Genomic DNA, 17,507 nt, shown 5'->3' with positions numbered 1-17,507 from the left:
GTGTCATAACAACCGCATGAGAGCCCAAGGAACGCGAGTGCCCCCAGCACTGGAACGGCGCTAGCACGGGAGGCGATGCATTCTTTTTTTATCTTATCAGAGCCAAACATTTAGATCAAGAAGGGGTTGTCCTAGTAGTGGACAACCCCTTTAAGAATGTAAAATGCTGCTTGATGGGGTTGAGATCTGGTGACTGACTCAGCCATTGCAAAATATTCATTTTCTTTGCCTTAAACTCCTGGGTTGCTTTCACAGTATGTTTTTGATCATTGTTCATCTGAAGTGTGAAGCAGCGTCCAGTCAACCTTCTTCCATTAGGGTGAATGTGGGCAGAAAGTTTAGTCCTGTACACGTCAGGATTCATCATCAATAAACACTAGTGACCCAGTGCACTAGAAGCCATGCATGCTATCACACTGCCTCCACCATGTTTTACAGAGGATGTGGTGTTATTTGGATCATGAGCTGTTCCAGGCCTTCTCCATACTCCCTACTGCTCATCATTTTGGGACAAGTTCATTTGTCCAAAGAATGCTTTTCCAGAATTGGGCTGGCTTCTTTAGATGTATTTTGGCAAAGTCTAATCTGGCCTTTCTATTTTTAAGGCTGATTAATGGTTTGCACCTTGTGGTGAACTCTCTGTATTTGCGCTCATGAAGTCTTCTCTTTATGGTAGACTTAGACACTGAAATACTTATTGGAGAGAGTTGTTCATGAGTGAATGTTGTGAAGGGTTTTTTCACCATGGGAAGCCCACATTGATTATATAACTGTATCATGGATAGGTTTTTGTAAACAGCTAAGGCTACGTTCACATTTGCGTTGTGCGCCGCTGCGTCGGCGACGCAACGCACAACGCAAATAAAAACGCACCAAAACGCACTCAAAAACGCTGTGTTTTGCGACGCATGTGTCGTTTTTTGCCGAAATTTGGACGCAAGAAAAATGCAACTTGTTGCATTTTCTGCGCCCGACGCTTGCGGCAAAAAAACGCATGAGTCGCACAACGCAGCACAACGCATGTCCCCCATGTTAAATATAGGGGCGCATGACGCATGCGTCGCCGCTGCGTCGCCCGACGCAAACACGCAAAACGCTAATGTGAACGTAGCCTAAAATGACAAAACTTGTCACAGTCCAAATATTTCTGAAGCCAATTCTAGCCGTATGAGTGCTTTTTTGGAAAGCAAGTTTACTATTTTTGATCATTTTATTAAATACTTTTAAAGGGAACCTGTCAGCATATTTTGCCGCTATAAGATGTGGCCACCGCCTTTCAGGGCATATCTACAGCATTCTATAATGCTGTATATAAGCCCCCAGTCCAAGAAGAAAAATAAGTTATGTTATACTCACCTGCGGGGCGGTCCGGTCCGATGGGTGTCGCAGGTCCCGGTCCGGCGCCTCCTATCTTCTTGCGATGCCGTCATCCTGCTTCTTCATCGCTCCCCGGCATCGCGCTCCTGTACTTATCTGTCCTGTTGAGGGAAGTGTAAAGTACTGCAGTGTGCAGGCACCAGGAAAGGTCAGAGAGGCCCAGCGCCTGCGCACTGCAGTACTTTACACTTCCCTCAACAGGACAGATAAGTACACCTGTGCAGGAGCGCGATGCCAGGGAGCGATGAAGAAACAGGAGGGCAGCGTCGCAAGACCCGGACCTGCGACACCCATCGGACTTGACCACCCAGCAGGGGAGTATAATAAAACTTATCTTTCTTTACTTGTAGGTTGGACCGGGGGCTTATATACAGCATTATAGAATGCTGTAGATAAGCCCTGAAAGGCAGTGGCCTCTTATTATAGCAGCAAAATCTGCTGACAGGTTCCCTTTAAAGGGCTGAAATTTTGTGCAATACACTGAAATAGACCTGTATTTCACTGTACTGGCCTTTCAGCAACATATTCTTACTAAAATTAAAGCTTTGGAGTCTCTTGCCCCTCTCACACATACCAAAGATCGCAAAATCAACAGACAGCCCTGGCACACCAGCCTGACCAAAGAACTGAGGCGAGCTTCCAGGGCTGCTGAGTGGAGATGGAAAAGATCCCACTCCAACGAGTACTTCATCGCATTCAAACAGTCCCTCACTACTTTGAAGACCACACTCGAAACAGCAAAACAAACCTACTTCTCATCTCTCATATCCTCCCTGTCTCACAACCCTAACAGTTATTCAACACCTTCAACTCTCTCCTCCGTCCCCCAGCACCTCCTCCCTCCCCACTTATCTCAGCTGAAGACTTTGCCTCATTTTTTAAGCAGAAGATTGAGAACATCAGAGACAGTTTTAGTCGACAACCCCCAGAGCCCTTCCTCCCAACTACCCAGCCCTCCACCTCCAAAACCAACTTCTCCACCATTACAGAAGATCGACTCTCCACTCTACTCTCAAGATCGCATCTTACCACCTGTGCACGTGACCCGATCCCATCCCACTTCAACCCAAACCTCGCCACAGTCTTCATCCCAATTCTAACCTATCTCTAAAACCTATCACTAACAACTGGTGTTTTCCCCTCAAGCTTTAAACATGCCTCAATCACACCTATCCTCAAAAAGCCCTCTCTTGAGCCATCCTCTGTATCTAGCTATCGCCCTACCTATATCACTTCTCCCCTATGCCTCAAAACTAATGGAACAACACGTCCATCTTGAACTGTTCTCCCATCTATCTTCCTGCTCCCTCTCCGACCGCTTACAATCAGGCTTCCGGTCACACCACTCCACTGAAACTGCCCTAACTAAGGTCACAAATGACCTATTAACCGCCAAGAGCAAGCGACACTACTCTATCCTCCTCCTCCTGGACCTGTCCTCTGCATTTGACACAGTGGACCATTCCCTATTACTACAGACCCTCTCATTCCTTGGCATTACAGACTTGGCCCTATCCTGGATCTCGTCATACCTAACTGACCGAACATTCAGCGTCTCCCATTCACACATCACCTCGCCCCCTATCTGTCGGAGTCCCGCAAGGTTCAGTTCTAGGGCCCCTGCTCTTCTCCATTTACACTTTTGGCCTGGGACATCTCATAGAATCTCACGGTTTTCAGTATCATCTCTATACTGATGACACACAGATCTACATCTCTGGACCAGATATCACCACCCTACTAACCAGAATCCCTCAATGTCTATCCACCATTTCATCCTTCTTCTCCGCTAGATTTCTAAAACTTAACATGGACAAAACAGAATTCATTGCCTTTCCTCCCATCTCACGCGCCCCCCTCCCCCCCCCCAACGAAGCTATGCACTACAGTAAACGGCCGCCCACTCTCCCCAGTCCCACAAGCTCGCTGCCTCGGGGTAATCCTTGACACTGATCTCTGCTTCAAACCGCATATCCGAGCCCTTTCCATTTCCTGCCGCCTTCAACTCAAAAATATTTCACGGATCCGTACATTCCTAAACCAAGAATCTGCAAAAACCCTAGTCTATGCCCTCATCATCTCCCGCCTCGACTACTGTAACCTCCTGCTCTGTGGCCTCCCCTCGAACACTCTCGCACCCCTCCAATCTATTCAAAACTCAGCTGCCCGACTAATCCACGGACTCTCCCCTCTGTCAATTCCTTCACTGGCTCCCCATTACCCAGAGACTCCAGTATAAAAGCCTAACCATGACATACAAGGCCATCCACAACCTGTCTCCTCCATACATCTGTGACCTAGTCTCCCAGTACTTTCCTGTGCAGGCAACCTCCGATCCTCACAAGATCTCCTCTTCCCACAATCGCATACAAGATTTCTCTCGCGCATCACCCCTACTCTGGAACTCTCTACCTCAACATATCAGACTCTCGCCTACCATCGAAACCTTCAAAAAGAACCTTAAGACCTACCTCTTCCGGCAAGCCTACAACCTGCAGTAACCACCGATCGACCAAACTACTGCACGACCAGCTCTGCCCTCACCTACTGTATCCTCAGCCATCCCTTGTAGATTGTGAGCCCTCGTGGGCAGGGTACTCTCTCCTCCTGTACAAGCTGTGACTTGTATTGATCAAGATTATTGTACTTGTTTTTATTATGTATACCCCTCCTCACATGTAAAGCGCCATGGAATAAATGGCGCTATAATAATAAATAATAACAATAATAATAATAATAAAATGGCAGACCTGAAGGGTTACATAACCCCCAACTGCCATGAAAATCCATCAGCATCCTGAGATTGCATTTTGGGGGTATGGGGTGGCATGTAGTCCCCTCCCTCCAGCAAACCACTTGGATGGCCAACTATTCTACTGTCCCTGACATGTTTCACTATATGATACTTACAGTGGCCAATTCTTTTGAAATATTTGTTTTCTGAAACGTTCAGACAAAATGTGAACAGAGCCTCACATAACTCACAAAGCTCGATACCTGAACACATAATGGCATGAGACCACCACAAGCAGCTTTAACACTGTATTGAGCATTTTTTTAATTACCTAGATTTGTGCGGTTCTGACCACATCAGCACCCATCTGTAACAATAAGGATGCTATCTCAGGTTCCTTGTGTGAGGGATCTAAATATTGTGCTTAAAAGAGAACCTGTCATTAGAATTATGAGGACAAAAACACTGCCAGCATGAATTATAGCCAAGCTGCAGGCAGGTATATTTTACTATTAAATGCTCTGGTGTTTCGGAGAAAACATACGGTAGTTAGCTGGGGATCATGGCTGGAGAGGAGACTAGTCTAATACAGTCCCAAGATGGCTTGTTCCCACCCCGCTCTAGATAATTAACAAGTCTCTCTATAAGTACATAAATTAATATAAAAGTCTCGGACTCAACTTAAATCTTATTGATTGATAAATTTATTGGTACTAAGCTACCTTAGTACCAATAAATTTATCAATCAATAAGATTTAAGTTGAGTGCGAGACTTTTATATTAATTGCTGGATGGTTTGGGAACCTAGTCTCTGCACCAGAATATAGCAGTGCACACGGTGTTTGCTTACATACTCTCTATAAGTACAAACATGGGAGAGACCTGTCAATCACCTATAGAGGGGAAGGGATAAGCAGCAGAATACTCAGGTTTCTCCATATAGTCCACAGCTGGATCTTCACACTATATATTCTCTGAAACACTGAAGGGCTTAGCGTAAAACATATCTGGCTGCAATCGTGAAATGAAAAAGCCAGGCTCTAATCATGACTGTAGATTGGGCAGCATGTATCTAAAGACAAGATCCCTTTAAAAAAAAAAAAAACACACTGGGTCACAATTTTATATCCTTCCAGGATCATCAAGATTTCAGTAAGGCCTGTTTCACACGTCAGTGTCTCCGGTACGTGAGGTGACAGTTTCCTCACGTACCGGAGACACTGACACACGTAGACCCATTAAAATCAATGCATCTGTTCAGATGTCATTGATTTTTTGCGGACCGTGTCTCCGTGTGCCAAAGACGGAGACATGTCAGTGTTCGTGGGAGCGCACGTATTACACGGACCCATTAAAGTCAATGGGTCCGTGTAAAACACGTACCGCAAACGGACGTTGTCCGTGTGCCGTGCAGGAGACAGCGCTACATTAAGCGCTGTCCCTCCCACTGGTGCTGAAGCCGCGATTCATATCTTCCCTGCAGCAGTGTTTGCTGCATAGAAGATATGAATAATAGTGTTTAAAATAAAGATCTATCTGTCCCCCGCCCTCCCACCCCCTGTGCGCCCCCCCCCCCTGTTCTGAAAATACTCACCAGGCTCCCTCGTTGGCTGGCGCTGCTTCCTGGTATGGCCACATCTTCTCCTGTATGCGGTCACGTGGGGCCGCTCATTTACAGTAATGAATATGCGGCTCCACCTCCCATAGGGGGTGGAGCCGCATATTCATTACTGTAATTGGTGGCCCCACGTGACCGCATACAGGAGAAGATGTGGCCAGACCAGGAAGCAGCGCCAGCTACATCTTTATTTTAAACACTATTATTCATATCTTCTCTGCAGCAAACGCTGCTGCAGGGAAGATATGAATCGGGGCTTCAGCACCAGATGCTGGTACGTGTGGTACCCAGCACGGTGCGTGTGGTACCCAGTGGGCACATGGGCCGCACGTGTGCCACACTGATGTGCCACAGAAACGTAGGGGCACACGGACACGGATAATTCCCGTACCGATTTTTTCCGGGACCGGAATTATCTGGACGTGTGAAACCGGCCTAATGGTTTCGCATAACACAGAGGTAACCCCAAGCAAGACCTGACACATGCAGTACAATGCTGTATAACCGTATCCACTGATGGCAGGATAAATATAAAATACACAACATCACAGCTGTCAGCCATCAGCTGCTGGGCCCTGTACACACCAGAATACACCACATCACACAGCTGTCAGCCATCAGCTGCCGGGCCCTGTACACACCAGAATACACCACATCACACAGCTGTCAGCCATCAGCTGCTGGGCCCTGTACACACCAGAATACACCACATCACACAGCTGTCAGCCATCAGCTGCCGGGCCCTGTACACACCAGAATAAACCACATCACTCAGCTGTCAGCCATCAGCTGCCGGGCCCTGTACACACCAGAATACACCACATCATTCAGCTGTCAGCCATCAGCTGCCGGGCCCTGTACACACCTGAATACACCACACAGCTGTCAGCCATCAGCTGCCGGGCCCTGTACACACCAAAATACACCACATCACTCAGCTGAGAGCCATCAGCTGCCGGGCCCTGTACACACCAGAATACACCACATCACACAGCTGTCAGCCATCAGCTGCCGGGCCCTGTACACACCAGAATACACCACATCACACAGCTGTCAGCCATCAGCTGCTGGGCCCTGTACACACCAGAATACACCACATCACACAGCTGTCAGCCATCAGCTGCCGGGCCCTGTACACACCAGAATACACCACATCACACAGCTGTCAGCCATCAGCTGCCGGGCCCTGTACACACCAGAATACACCACATCACTCAGCTGTCAGCCATCAGCTGCCGGGCCCTGTACACACCAGAATACACCACATCACTCAGCTGAGAGCCATCAGCTGCCGGGCCCTGTACACACCAGAATACACATCACACAGCTGTCAGCCATCAGCTGCCGGGCCCTGTACACACCTGAATACACCACATCATACAGCTGTCAGCCATCAGCTGCCGGGCCCTGTACACACCTGAATACACCACATCACTCAGCTGAGAGCCATCAGCTGCCGGGCCCTGTACACACCTGAATACACCACATCACTCAGCTGTCAGCCATCAGCTGCCGGGCCCTGTACACACCAGAATACACCACATCACTCAGCTGAGAGCCATCAGCTGCTGGGCCCTGTACACACCAGAATACACCACATCACTCAGCTGAGAGCCATCAGCTGCCGGGCCCTGTACACACCTGAATACACCACATCACACAGCTGTCAGCCATCAGCTGCCGGGCCCTGTACACACCTGAATACACCACATCACACAGCTGTCAGCCATCAGCTGCCGGGCCCTGTACACACCTGAATACACCACATCACACAGCTGTCAGCCATCAGCTGCCGGGCCCTGTACACACCTGAATACACCACATCACTCAGCTGAGAGCCATCAGCTGCCGGGCCCTGTACACACCAGAATACACCACATCACTCAGCTGAGAGCCATCAGCTGCCGGGCCCTGTACACACCAGAATACACCACATCACTCAGCTGTCAGCCATCAGCTGCCGGGCCCTGTACACACCTGAATACACCACATCACTCAGCTGTCAGCCATCAGCTGCCGGGCCCTGTACACACCTGAATACACCACATCACTCAGCTGTCAGCCATCAGCTGCCGGGCCCTGTACACACCTGAATACACCACATCACTCAGCTGAGAGCCATCAGCTGCTGGGCCCTGTACACACCAGAATACACCACATCACACAGCTGTCAGCCATCAGCTGCCGGGCCCTGTACACACCAGAATAAACCACATCACTCAGCTGTCAGCCATCAGCTGCCGGGCCCTGTACACACCAGAATAAACCACATCACTCAGCTGTCAGCCATCAGCTGCCGGGCCCTGTACACACCAGAATAAACCACATCACTCAGCTGTCAGCCATCAGCTGCCGGGCCCTGTACACACCAGAATACACCACATCACTCAGCTGTCAGCCATCAGCTGCCGGGCCCTGTACACACCAGAATACACCACATCACTCAGCTGAGAGCCATCAGCTGCCGGGCCCTGTACACACCAGAATACACCACATCACACAGCTGTCAGCCATCAGCTGCCGGGCCCTGTACACACCTGAATACACCACATCATACAGCTGTCAGCCATCAGCTGCCGGGCCCTGTACACACCTGAATACACCACATCACTCAGCTGAGAGCCATCAGCTGCCGGGCCCTGTACACACCTGAATACACCACATCACACAGCTGTCAGCCATCAGCTGCCGGGCCCTGTACACACCAGAATAAACCACATCACTCAGCTGTCAGCCATCAGCTGCCGGGCCCTGTACACACCAGAATACACCACATCACTCAGCTGAGAGCCATCAGCTGCTGGGCCCTGTACACACCAGAATACACCACATCACACAGCTGTCAGCCATCAGCTGCCGGGCCCTGTACACACCAGAATAAACCACATCACTCAGCTGTCAGCCATCAGCTGCCGGGCCCTGTACACACCAGAATACACCACATCACTCAGCTGAGAGCCATCAGCTGCTGGGCCCTGTACACACCAGAATACACCACATCACACAGCTGTCAGCCATCAGCTGCCGGGCCCTGTACACACCTGAATACACCACATCACACAGCTGTCAGCCATCAGCTGCCGGGCCCTGTACACACCTGAATACACCACATCACACAGCTGTCAGCCATCAGCTGCCGGGCCCTGTACACACCAGAATACACCACATCACTCAGCTGAGAGCCATCAGCTGCCGGGCCCTGTACACACCTGAATACACCACATCACTCAGCTGAGAGCCATCAGCTGCCGGGCCCTGTACACACCACATCACACAGCTGTCAGCCATCAGCTGCCGGGCCCTGTACACACCTAACCAGTATGGACACCACAGTGTAAGGATAAAGGCACCTAAGAAGTTACATTCCTGCATGTGCAGAATCCAGGCTGCTGCAATGTGAGCAGACCACCCTGACCCCTGTACCGGAGGAGCAGACCACCCTGACCCCTGTTTAGGGGGCACATCCACAAACTATAGGAATAGCGCTCACAATTATAACCAAATCTGTCCCTATCCATACCAACAGTGATAACTGCACAGGACAATGGATAATACTACAACTACCCTATGTAATCACTGCACAGGTGGAATGTCCCTTTAATTAAAGGGAACCTTATACAGGAGCACCTCAATTCCCATAACACTTTGAGACGACACATATATGGCGCTGTAATGTCCCATAGACCAGGCACAATGATAAAGAGGTGAGAAGTTACCACGGAAACCCAAAGCAGCCGCTAATTCCACGGCTGGCAGGAGAGGGACCCCAAATAGCTGGCATGTAAGCGGGTAGTTGTCATACTCACCCTCCCGTGGTGGGCGGCGAGGGACGTGCAGCAGGACCGCAGCGGACACCACAGACCCACTACAACCTGCCCGGCAGCTCCGTTTGGACCCGCCAAGCAGCCGACCAATCACCGAAGCGATTGAGTCCACCAATAGCAACACCGCTGACAGACGCGCTTCGGTAAATGCTAGAACTGTATGCGCTCCTTCCAGGCGTGACGTCATTTCCGGGGGCAGTCGGCTACACTGTACAGGCTGCAGACAGAGGCCGTACTGTCTAGGCTCAGCCCTACCTGTGTGTACAGGAGCTGCTGACTGGAGGTCACGTGTGGCAGCTGTGTATGGCTACGTTCACACTAGCGTTGCGCCGCCCTGCGTCGGCGACGCAACGCACGAAAAAACGCGCGCGTTTTGCGACGCGTGCGTCGTTTTTTGACCAAAATCGGACGCACAGAAAATGCAACTTGTTGCATTTTTTTGCGTCCGACGCTAGCGTCGGAAACGACGCAAGTGTCGAAAAACGCCACCCTAAAAACGCACGCGTCCCCTATGTTAAACATAGGGGCGCGTCGCCGCTGCGTCGCCGGCGCAATAGCGACGCACATTGGCGGAACGCCAATGTGAACGTAGCCTATGAGAGTGCAGTGAACCTTGTCCAGAGGGGAGCATTCATTAAAGCAGCTCTGCCGCAGGATTTACCCCGGGAGTTGTATCACCAGGGTTGCATCTAGTTTGGAGTTGATTTTTTGTGGTTCTCAAAAAATCAACTCCATTCTAGCTGATTCACTAGTGAGCCGTCTAGATCGGAGTTGATTTTTTGAGGCCTCATTTTTTCAACTCCACTCTAGACGGCTCACTACTGAAGTGACTCGATCGGAGTGGATATTTTGTGGTCCTCATTCCAGCCACTCCACTCTAGACGGTTCACTGGTGAGGTGACTAGATCGGAGTTGAATTTTTGAGGCCTCACTGCAGTCACGTTTTTGATGACCTCATTTTAGCATCTCCACTCTAGCTGATTCACTGGTGAGGTGACTGGATCGGAGTTGATTTTTTGATGATCTCTCTGCAGCTTCTCCATTCTAGACCGTTCAGTTTCTACAGTGACGTCCCTCAAAAAATCAACTCCAATGTTCAGAATGGAGCCGATTCCAGGAGCCTCATAGACTGCAATGTAGTGGAATTGGAATGTATAGTGTGTGTGTGTGTGTGTGTGTGTGTGTGTGTGTGTGTGTGTGTGTGTGTGTGTGTGTGTGTGTGTGTGTGTGTGTGTGTGTGTGTGTGTGTATATAAATGTCAGCTTTATAATTGTAATAATATAATACTTTTATTTTTTAGATACTTGCTTAAACTATTATATTTGTTATGTATTTCCAAAGGGCAATTTTTTTTTTCATGATTAATCAAACTTGCATTTTATTATTTCTTTTTATAATATAAATAATTACACATAGCGCGGTTTGTTGATTTTTGCCTGAATTTTACTTTTGCTATATTACCAGTCCTGGCTGCAGCATTGACATTGGGAAGAGTGGACGGAGCCTCACCGGGAAAAACGTAACAGAGAACATCAACAGAGTCCTCATAATTTACAACATTGGATCCTAGTGGATTTTTCAAGGACCTCATTTTAGCAACTCCATTGTAGCTGATTCACCATTGAGCCGTCTAGATCGGAGTGGATTTTTTGAGGACCTCATTTTAGGAACTCCATTCTAGCTGATTCATTACTGAGCCATCTAGATCGGAGTGGTTTTTTTGAGGACCTCGCTGTATCCTCCAATCTGTACAGTTTGATGCTGAGGTGACTGGAATCGAGTTTTTCAAAGAGTGAGCGGAGCTTCACAGGGAGAAACATACCATAGCACAGCAACAGAGTCCTCATAATTTATAACATTGGATCCTAGTGGATTTTTTGAGGACCTCATCTTAGCAGCTCCATTCTAGCTGATTCATTAGTGAACCGTCTAGATCGGAGTGGATTTTTTGAGGACCTCCCTGTAGCCTACAATCGTGACAGTTTGGTGCTGAGGTGACTGGAATTGAGTTTTTCAAAGAGTGAGTGGAGCTTCGCAGGGAGAAACCTAACATAGCACAGCAACAGAGTCCTCATAATTTACAATATTGGATCGGAGTGGATTTTTCGAGGATCTCATTTTAGCAACTCCATTCTAGCTGATTCATTAGTGAACTGTCTAGATCGGAGTGGATTTTTTGAGGACCTCCCTGTAGCTTCCAATCTGTACAGTTTGATGCTGAGGTGACTGGAATCGAGTTTTTCAAAGAGTGAGCGGAGCTTCACAGGGAGAAACATAACATAGCACAGCACCAGAGTCCTCATAATTTATAACATTGGATCCTAGTGGATTTTTTGAGGAACTCATTTTAGCAACTCCATTCTAGCTGATTCACCATTGAGCCGTCTAGATCGGAGTGGATTTTTTGAGGACCTCATTTTAGCAGCTCCATTCTAGCTGATTCATTAGTGAACCGTCTAGATCGGAGTGGATTTTTTGAGGACCTCCCTGTAGCCTACAATCGTGACAGTTTGGTGCTGAGGTGACTGGAATTGAGTTTTTCAAAAAGTGAGCGGAGCTTCACAGGGAGAAACATACCATAGCACAGCAACAGTCCTCATAATTTATAACATTGGATCCTAGTGGATTTTTTGAGGACCTCATTTTAGCAACTCCATTCTAGCTGATTCATTAGTGAACCGTCTAGATCAGAGTGAATTTTTTGAGGACCTCCCTGTAGCCTACAATCGTGACAGTTTGGTGCTGAGGTGACTGGAATTGAGTTTTTCAAAGAGTGAACGGAGCTTCACAGGGAGAAACATACCATAGCACAGCAACAGAGTCCTCATAATTTATAACATTGGATCCTAGTGGATTTTTTGAGGAACTCATTTTAGCAACTCCATTCTAGCTGATTCACCATTGAGCTGTCTAGATCGGAGTGGATTTTTTGAGGACATCATTTTAGCAGCTCCATTCTAGCTGATTCATTAGTGAACCGTCTAGATCGGAGTGGATTTTTTGACGACCTCCCTGTAGCCTACAATCGTGACAGTTTGGTGCTGAGGTGACTGGAATTGAGTTTTTCAAAGAGTGAGTGGAGCTTCGCAGGGAGAAACCTAACATAGCACAGCAACAGAGTCCTCATAATATACAATATTGGATTGGAGTGGATTTTTCGAGGACCTCATTTTAGCAACTCCATTCTAGCTGATTCATTAGTGAACTGTCTAGATCGGAGTGGATTTTTTGAGGACCTCATTTTAGCAACTCCATTCTAGCTGATTCATTAGTAAGCCGTCTAGATCGGAGTGGATTTTTTGAGGATCTCTCTGTATCCTCCAATCTGTACAGTTTGATGCTGAGGTGACTGGAATCGAGTTTTTCAAAGAGTGAGCGGAGCTTCACAGGGAGAAACATAACAGCACAGCAACAGAGTCCTCATAATTTATAACATTGGATCCTAGTGGATTTTTTGAGGAACTCATTTTAGCAACTCCATTCTAGCTGATTTACCATTGAGCCGTCTAGATCGGAGTGGATTTTTTGAGGACCTCATTTTGTCAACTCCATTCTAGGTGATTCATTAATGAAGCGTCTAGATCGGAGTGGATTTTTTGAGGACCTCCCTGTAGCCTACAGTCATGACAGTTTGGTGCTGAGGTGACTGGAATCGAGTTTTTCAAAGAGTGAACGGAGCTTCGCAGGGAGAAACATAACAGAGCAAAGCAACAGAGTCCTTGTTATTTACAACATTTGATCGTAGTGGATTTTTTGAGGACCGCCACAGCCACGTAGTATATAACACAGCCCACGTAGTTTGTTGCACAGCCACGTAGTATGTTGCACAGCCACGTAGGTATATTGCACAGCCCATGTAGTATATTGCACAGCCACGCAGTATATTGCACAGCCGACGTAGTATATAACAGCCCACGTAGTATATAGCAATGTGGGCACCATATCACTGTTAAAAAAAGAATTAATATAAAAAATCATTATATACTCACCCTCCGACGGCCCCCGGATACAGCCCAGGCATTCAGCGATGCTCCTCGCGACGCTCCAGTCCCAAGAATGCATTGCGGTCTCGCGAGATTATGACATAGCGGTCTCGAGACTGCTACGTCATCATCTCACGAGACCGCAATGCATGGACCGGAGCGTCGCAAGGAGCGGGAAAGGCACCGGAAGGTGAGAATATAATGATTATTTTTTTTTAATTATTTTTAACATTACATCTTTTTACTATTGATGCTGCATAGGCAGCATCAATAGTAAAAAGTTTGTCACAAAGGGTTAATGGCAGCGTTAACGGACCACGTTATGCCGCGGTGGAATGTACTCCGTTACGTTCTCCGTGTGAGCGCTGACTGGAGGGGAGTATGGAGGGGGCACTGACTGCAGGGGAGTAAGGAGCGGCCATTTCGCTGCCGGACTGTGCCCGTCGCTGATTGGTCGTGGCTGTTTGGCCGCGACCAATCAGCGACTTGGGTTCTCCGTGACAGACAGACAGAAAGACAGAAGTGATCCTTAGACAATTATATAGTAGATTATAATACATTTTTATAACGCCATTTATTCCACGGTGCTGTACATGTGAAAGGGGCAGATATAGACAAGCACAATGAGCATGAGCAAAACAAGGCACACACAAGTACAGAAGGAGGACCCTGCCCACGAGGGGATGAGTGAGGATACAGTAGTAGAGGAGAGAGCTGGTCATGCAGCGGTTCAGCAGACTAAGGATCACTGCAGGTTGTAGGCTTGTCAGAAGAGGTGGGTCTTCAGGTTCTTTTTGAAGGTTTCCGTGGTAGGCGAGAGTCTGATGTGTTGGGGTAGAGAGTTCCAGAGTATGGGGAGTCATAGGAGAAGTCTTGTATGCAGTTGTGGGAAGAAGAGATAATAGGGGAGTAGAGAAGGAGATCTTGAGAGGATCGAAGGTTGTGTGTGGATAAGTACCGGGAGACCATGTCACAGATGTATGGAGGAGACAGGTTGTGGATGGCTTTGTATGTCATAGTTAGGGTTTTGAACTGAAGCCTCTGGACAATAGGAAGCCAGTGAAGGGCTTGGCAGACAGGAGAGGCTGGGGAATAACGGAGAGACAGGTGGATTAGTCGGGCAGCAAAGTGTAGGATGGATTGGAAAGGTGCCAGAGTCCTAGAGGGGAGGCCAGAGAGTAGGAGGTTTCAGTAATCAAGGCGGGAGATGATAAGGGCGTGCAGTAGCGTTTTTGTGATTTCATGGTCAAGAAATGCACGGATTCGGGAAATATTACTGAGTTTAAGTCAAAAGGAGGAGGCAAGGGCTTGGATATGAGGCTTGAAAGAGAGGGCAGAGTCAATGATCACCCCGAGGCACCGAGCATGCGGGACTGGGGAAAGTGAGCAGCCATTGACATTGATGGATAGGTCTCGAGGAGGGGCAGATTGAGATGGGGAAGGATGATGAATTCTGTTTTGTCCATGTTCAGTTTTTGAAAGCAAGCAGAAAAGAAAGCTGAAATAGCAGACATTGTGGGATTTTGGTAAGGATGTGAGGTCGGGTCCAGATCGGTAGATCTGCGTGTCATCGGCGTAGAGATGATACTGCAAACTGTGGGATTCTATGAGCTGTCCCAGGCCGAAGGTGTAGATGGCGAAGAGCAGGGGCCCTAGGACTGAGCCTTGGGGAACACTGACAGACAGGGGGCGAGGTGAGGAGGTGGTGTGGGAGAGGGAGAAGCTGAATGTTTGGTCTGTTAAATATGACGAGATCCAGGACAGAGCCAAGTCTGTAATGCCAAGAGATGAAAGAATCTGTAGCAGGAGGGTCGACAGTATCGAAGGCAGAACACTGGTCCAGGAGAAGGAGGACAGAGTAGTGTCGCTTGCTCTTGGCAGTTAGTAGGTCGTTGGTGACTTTAGTTAGGGCAGTATCAGATGAGTGATGCGGTCGAAAGCCAGATTGTAACCGGACAAAGAGGGAGCAGGAGGAGAGGAAGGAGGACAGTTCAAGATGGAGATGCAGTTCAAGTATTTTTGAGGCATAAGGGAGAAGAGATATTGGGTGATAGCTAAACACAGAGGATGGGTCAAGGGAGGGCTTTTTGAGGATGGGTGTGATGGAGGCATGCTTGAAGGATGAAGGGAATTTGAGTGAGAGATTGAAGAGGTGTGTTAGGACTGGGATGAAGACTGTGGGGAGGTTAGGGATGAGGTGGGATGGGAGCGGGTCAAGCGAGCAAGTGTTGAGATACGATCTTGACAGGAGGGTGGAGAGCACATCTTCTGTCATGGAGAAGCTGGTTTTGGAGGAACAGTGTTGAGCAGCTAAGAGGGGTATTGGGGGCTGCGGGCCAAAGCTTTCACTGATCGTATCAATCTTCTGCTTAAAGAGGCAAAGTCTTCAGCAGAAATGAGGAGAGGGGGGAGGTGCTGGGGGAGGTAGTAGAGAATTGAAAGTGTTGAAGAGCTGTTTAAGGTTGTGTGACAGGGAGAATATGAGAGATGAGAAGTTTTTGTGAGCGTGGACTTAAAGCTGGCAAGGGACTGCTTGTATGCGATGAAGTGCTCGGCAGAGGGGGATCGCTTCCATTTCTGCTCAGTGACCCTGGAAGCCCGCCTCAGTTCTGTGGTCAGGCTGGTCAGCCAGGGCTGCCTGTTGATTGTACGAGTTTTGCTATGTGTGAGGGGGCAGCCGAGTCAAGTGTTGATGTCATTGTGGTGTTATAAAAAGTGATAGCAGTATCTGTGTCATGAAGGGAAGCTGTCTGTTAGGGTGAGAAGGGACTCGGAGTGATTGTAAATTGAGGTGGTAGATTTCTGCGAGGGTGAGTGAGTTTGTGGAGTAGGGGTTGCACACTAGGAGAGAATGTCAGTAGGTTGTGGACAGACAGGGGGAGGGGTGAGTTAGTGAGATTGAGATTAGTAAGGGAACAGAGGCGGGTGGAGATAAGGTCCAGCATCTTTGTGAGTGGCCACGGAGGACCATTGAGTGAGGACAAAGGAGGCAGTGAGTGATAGATGTTTAGAGGCAGCTGGGGTGGAAGCATCAATGGGGATGTTGAAGTAGACCATGATGATAGTGAGGATGTCAGCAGAAAGGAAATGAAATAGCCAGGTGGTGAAGTGGTCGAGAAAGGTGGAGATGGCTAGTTCTGGGGGGTGGCATATGAAGGCCAGCTGGAGGTTGGAGGGGAAGTAGATGCAGACAGAGTGCACTTCAAACGAGGGAAGAGTAGCGGAGGGTGGTAGTGGAATTGGGGTAAAGGAGCAGGTATCTGACAGGAGCAAGCCAAGTCCTCCACTGCGTTTGTTGCTGGGGCGAGGGGTGTGAGAGGTGGAATCCGCCATTGGAAAGTGCAGCTGGAGAGGCTGAGTTAGAGGTAGTGAGCCAGGTTTCAGTGATGGCAATGAAGGAGAGTTTGCTGGTGATAAATAGGTCATGGATAAACGGCAGTTTGTTGCAGACAGAGCGTGCACTCCATAGAGCGCCAGCTAAGGGGACCGAAGGACTGGGGGCTGGATGAGTGGGTATGAGGTTATCATCGAGAAAACATGTAGAGGATCGTGGTAGTGTGTTAAAAATGAGTGTGGGGATGTGTTGAGGAGGGCCAGGATTTGGGGATACGTCGCCAGCAACGAGGAGTAGCAGAACGAGCATTAGAAGGTGGGAGCAGGATAGGACATGATGAACTGTCTAGACTGGCCTCTATTCTGTAGCTTGGTGCTAAGGCGACTGGATTTGAGTTTTTCAAACAGTGAGCGGAGTTTTTCCTTGTAGCCTCTATTCTGTACAGTTCATTGCTGACATGACTAGAATGGAGTTGCTGAAGTGATGTCCTCATAGAATCAAATCTAATCTAGACGGCTCATGACTGAAACTTCCAGAATGGAGTCAATTCCAGGAGCTCCTCCTAGATTCCAATCTTGTGGCATAGGAATTATAAATGTATGCATGTATGTATTGTCACTTTTTGTAAAAAAAAATA

General features: G+C 48.4%; 1 protein-coding gene across 1 annotated transcript in view; it reads right to left on the bottom strand.

Annotated features, from left to right (window-relative positions):
- TOPBP1 (DNA topoisomerase II binding protein 1) overlaps positions 1-9,674 on the bottom strand; it is a 113,149-nt gene extending 103,475 nt beyond the window's left edge. Inside the window, exon 1 of the mRNA XM_069730090.1 lies at positions 9,536-9,674. The gene's annotated coding sequence lies outside the window, so the exon portion shown is untranslated. The remainder of the gene's footprint in view (positions 1-9,535) is intronic.
- Positions 9,675-17,507: the final 7,833 nt, after the last annotated feature.

The sequence above is a fragment of the Ranitomeya imitator genome, chromosome 6 (assembly GCF_032444005.1).
Source record: "Ranitomeya imitator isolate aRanImi1 chromosome 6, aRanImi1.pri, whole genome shotgun sequence".
Taxonomy (NCBI): domain Eukaryota; kingdom Metazoa; phylum Chordata; class Amphibia; order Anura; family Dendrobatidae; genus Ranitomeya; species Ranitomeya imitator.
Note: the sequence above shows the minus strand (reverse complement) of the source record. Positions and strands in the feature narration are given on the sequence as shown.